The following is a 5,359-nucleotide window of genomic DNA, read 5'->3' as shown; positions in this document are numbered from 1 at the left end:
ATATGCTCCAAACTTCTACAAGAATGATGACAAAATGAACTTCAAGAGCTATAAATATGTGCCAAAATTTCCTCCATAGATAGCCTCCCCAATCTATGCTCTCCTCACTTTCATTCATGAGATATGAGCCCCAAAAAAACTTCTTTTCTTTGCTTGTTTCAATATATCTGAATTTTCCTTGAGTGAGTTTCTAGAAGTCCTCCTCACACATATATATAGTGCATTTGGGGTCTAGATTGGGCTAACTTGTCAACTAATTAGGCTCACTTATGCAACTAGAAGAATGTATAGTTAATATTCAAAAAAGTATTTCTCCTCAACCGTGAGGAGTTAGAGGGAGTTCCATATACCATTGGAAAGGTCTTGGAATGAGATTTCCAACCATATATGTTATACTTCCATTTGAGCTAGGTAAATGGAGTAAAAATACATTCAAAGATAGGGTATCCAAATGGAGCAGCAAAAATCCAAAAATCATCTATCTTCAACCATGAGGAGTTAGAGGAAGTTCTATGTACCATTCGATATATCTTGATGAGGGCTACGTGATGATAATCCTTCCTTGAATTTTTCTTTGGATTTGACCACATTTTCCTTGATTTTCTTTTGACTGTCAGTTTTGCATTTGAGGGTTTAAACCCTTTTGTTCTTTAGGGCTTCTTGAACTATTATCACATGCTTTAATCATCCAAAATCTAGGGAATCATCCCTAAGATTAGGGCTTTGACATCAATGATAATATTTCTCAAGAATGACGCATTCACCCTTTGACATCAATGAAAACTTTCATCCAAGGATCTCCCCCTTTGTCATTAATGCCAACATGTATGCTTCCCCTGTCTCCATGCTTCATTTCCTTTGTCTCCATGCTGCACTTATTTTTCTCTGTCCCTTTGACATCAATGGAAAAGGGTGACTTATGTCTTTGGGGCTACTCCCCCCAAACATATGTCACTCAACACTAATTTTGTCTTCTTGCCCTTTCCTTCTTTGTTGTGCTTTTGGCTCCTTTGTTTGGTTGCAATTTTCTTTCACTCTGCTTGGTATAGAACATATATGTTGTTTGGTCTTCCTGTAGTTGTTGCAATCAATCTTCCCGAGTCTTCTCTAATTTTTCACTTCCAAGAGTCAAACAAGAAATTATACCCTTGATCACACATCTTTCCAACACTGAGAAGATTGTACTTCAAATCCTTAACTAGCAAAACACTTTGTGTTTTCATATGTTCGCTTCCAAGACTTGCTACACCTTTACAAAGTATCTTGATAGAAGAGTTATCTCCAAATGCGACAAAGTCGCTTTTTTCTGTTGGGCTGACAAATTTGTTTTGATCTACTGTCATATGTGTCGAGCATCCATTGTTATGTACCATCTATCTTCTCTATCTATAGCAATTAATGCTAGATTGTATTTTTTATTCTTTCTCTTTTTCTATGTCATAGTTGGCTTCTTTGTCTGCATGATTGGAGGATTCTCTTTCACAAGCCTACAATATTGTGCCTCGTGACCAATATTATTGCACTTGTATTATACAATTTTGATTCATTACTGGTTCAAATGGATTGTAGTTTATGTTGGTATATCCATGGACATTTCTATATCTATATCCATAATCATTTCTACTCACATAACTGCATCTTGTGTTGATTTTACAATGAATTGCTTTATGCCAAAAAAATCGCAAGTGTAACAGTACCCAAGAAAGATATTTCCTTTGGGAGAGTAGGATGATCTTCTAAAGTTTTTTTTTCCTTGAAGGAGGTTCAATCCATTATCGATCCTTGTGATGGGTCTTCTTGGAATGATCAACATGACTACTTTTAGTTTCTTCACTCGAGCTTTTGTCCTCATTGCTTGAATATGCACCTGTATAGCCAAGGCATGTTTTATTGTCTAATGATCTTTGAAAATTGAGAATAGTATACAATAATAGTGAGTTGTTCAAGTTCCTTTTGAGTTTATAAAGTCCATCCCTCGATGTAACAATTTCCTCTTCCATCTTCTTGCATTATTCTTATGTCTTCATCATTTGATTCTTTATTTCTTAACTCTATTTTCTTCTTCAAGTTGGGCCTTTAAGGAGATAATTTCTTCATCATTTTTTTTAAGCAGGCTTTCCAATTCTCTATTTTTGTTTCTGAGCTTGCTATTTTCCTTTTCATTATTCTTTATTTTTTCTTGAATATCTTCATTTTCATGTTTGGTCTATGACTATTTTATGAGTTCCCAGAAAGAATCTATTCTCATATTTGGTTCTTCGTCATCTGAATCATTGACATCTTCATCATCATGATCACTATTTTGATTTTCATAGGTTATGAAGAGAACTTCTCTTGCATTTGGTTCTTCTATATCACTTTCATTTGAAGAGTTGTTGTCTAAATAGAATAAAGATTTTTCTTGTGGAAGTTTTTATTTTCCTTAAAAGGACATCTCTTAGCATAATGACCTATTATGCCACAATCGAAACATTTAAAATGTAACTTACCTATGTTTTTTCTGGTTCCTCTTTTGAGCTTCCTAATGAAATTCTCTTCTTTTATATTTGATTCATCGCCTTGTGTATCTTCTATCTTGAGTTCTTTGTTTCATGTCTTCTTAGTGGCTTTAAAGGTTGCTTCTTTGTTTGATTGTCTATCTTTTGTATCTATTCTCATTTCGTATGTTGTAAGAGTGCTATATAATTCTTCCATTGGCATCTTGGTCAAGTCCTTGGTTTCCTCTATGGCAAATACCTTGCCATCGTATCTCAACGGAAGTGATCTTAGGTCCTCTTATATGATCAAAAGATCTTTAAACTCTTCTCCTAATACTAGAATGAAGTTGACAACGTTTTCTACTCTTATTTTTTAAGTTTGACCTCCTTGACCTTATCATCACCTTCATAAAGAGTTTTAAGTTTATCCCAAACTTATTTGGCTATGGTGTAGGACATTACCTTGGACTTAATGGTTCTTAAGAATCCACCCGTGATGGTGTGAAGAGATTTTTGTGGTTGAACAACTTGTCAAGATTAGTTGGAGGATTTTTAGGAACTTTGTAGCCATTTATGATGGAGAGTCAAACATCCACTCCTAAAGCCTTCAGGTAGGTGTCCATGCAACTTCTTTATAGTGAATAATCATTTCCATCAAACATCGAAATTGTCCTTGAAGAGATACCTTCCATATTATCCATATTTGTTCACAATCTTCCCTTCAGTGATTAGACTATTAGAGGGTGACCTGCTTTGATGCCAACTGTTGGAAATATTGAGAGGGGGGTGAATCAGTTTTTTACTTTTTAATACATTTTAGTATCAAGAACATTAACCAATAACATTTTTTATTTTATTTTAAACTTCGTAGATTTATTTATATTACTGAAAAACTGATATTCAAAATGATAGCTTCTATTCCCCAAAAACTCCCTGGGATCACTTACTCTAGTAGTGGAAACAAAGTTCACCATTTCTATCAGTAGCAATTTTAGACCCTTGTAGTAACAACCATAGATCCCAGAATTAACTTCCAAATTGTTCAGAAAATTTACAAAAACTTACAAAAGGTCAAGCTAGGTAGACAAGGTGTTTCCCATAAAGAGTTACATACATCAGTGTGTTGAAAGAAAACCAAACAAAAACCAATGTTTGCATATGGCATAATAAAACACCATGAAAATGATAAAAGCATAGAAAAGCTAGGCATAACTTGTTTCCAAAATGAAATGCGAAGAACCATGAGAAACTATTAATTCGATATGATAACTGGAGAGAGGTAGTTGGAAATTCCTTGGGGCGGAATCTCTATTGGATCGTTGATGACTACTTGTGCTTCAAGATGCATATTTGATCCAGAGTCGGAGTCAAACACCACAAAACACTCTACTCGTGTTAATTTGGCCACGATGTCATCCAAATTGTATCTAATATCCAAGATAATTAGCTTAATGCCCTCCTGTTTTGCAAATAATTGATAATTGTCAACTTGTTTGTCACGAATGACCATGTGGTGCAAGGTTTCTATTTGATGGTGCACATCCATCAAATAAAGGAAAGCCTCCTTTTTCAAAATTTACCTGGGTCCACAGTCCACCTAAAGGTGTTGTTGCTGATTTTAGAGTAAAAAAAGTATGATCTATCCCCAAATTCCCTTGCTTCGAAGTGAAGAATGTCATTCCTAACTTAAGGGGGAACGAAGTCAAAATGATAAGCCACAAAGTTCCAACCAAATATATGTCGATGACGAGAGGAATATGTGCCTAAGGTGCCACCTTGATGATTGGGTAGACGTCACCTGGGTGCCATGTAATAATAGGGAGAATGTGTATAGATGGGTGCAGGGGGAACTAATAGGAGACTATGATGATGGAAAGGAAGGATTATGGAAGTGTGGAGACTAAGATAAATGAGAGCGTCATCAACCATAGAGAGGAAGAGAGACCCAAATGACTTACATATTCAGGCTTCCAAAGCAACTGAATTTGTAGAGAAAAATGTTTGGTTGGCTAGGAAATTGAGATTAGCCAAGACCCAACCCATGAGACTATCAAAGCCATATGTAAAAGGTGCCATGATATTAGACATCACATACTAGTACAGGACAACTGAATGAAAGGCCCGCAAAGTCAGTAATTCGCAGTGGGTAGCACAATGACCAACTCAACGGAGAGACTCGTTGTTGTATTATGAAGAAACAAAACAAAGAACATGGGCACCTGCAAGAACTTGATAGACTGCCAAAGGGAAATGATACACAACAAGAAGTAAATGGAAAATAAGAAAGGAATCATGGAGGTGGGTAATACATAGACAAACCTTTGTTGAAAGCGTTGAGCTCCCACCTTGGTAACCAGGAGCTTAACGACAATCGAAAGTCTGCCATTTCCTTCGAACAAAGTTGAAAATATACCACGATGAGACAAGGCTTATATGGTTATAAAGGGGAAACAATGTGAGAGGATCGAACAGGCAGGAGAGAAGACCCGAGCAAGCAAAAACTAGAGAAGGACAAGTTTGTGTCATGGAACACATGTTAACTGCAACATTGAAAACCCAAATCATGTGCTCTTGAGAACGACATGCATTACTTATGTCAGAGGCTCTACACTTAGTAAAAAATATTCCCTGGGATGAATCCGTAACCAATTGTATTAGCCGGAAACAAGAAATAAGGAGAATGTCAGGCTTAGGCCCCTCTCCCACCAAATCCTCACATTTAAATTGATTTAACGAGGGTGGGTGCATTTGTGAGTGAGGACAGTGTGAACACCACACAAGGGTGTGATGATGACAGGTGGAGAGCGTGGCTCTCATCCCCATGCCATTATTCCCTTTCGCCATTGTTATTCCACACATGCAAATGATGCTAACTGCGCATC

The sequence above is a fragment of the Pinus tabuliformis genome, chromosome 3_2, assembly GCF_031772625.1.
Source record: "Pinus tabuliformis cultivar Carrire ecotype Pingquan chromosome 3_2, CPIR1, whole genome shotgun sequence".
Taxonomy (NCBI): Eukaryota; Viridiplantae; Streptophyta; class Pinopsida; order Pinales; family Pinaceae; genus Pinus; species Pinus tabuliformis.
This window is presented reverse-complemented; position numbering follows the sequence as displayed.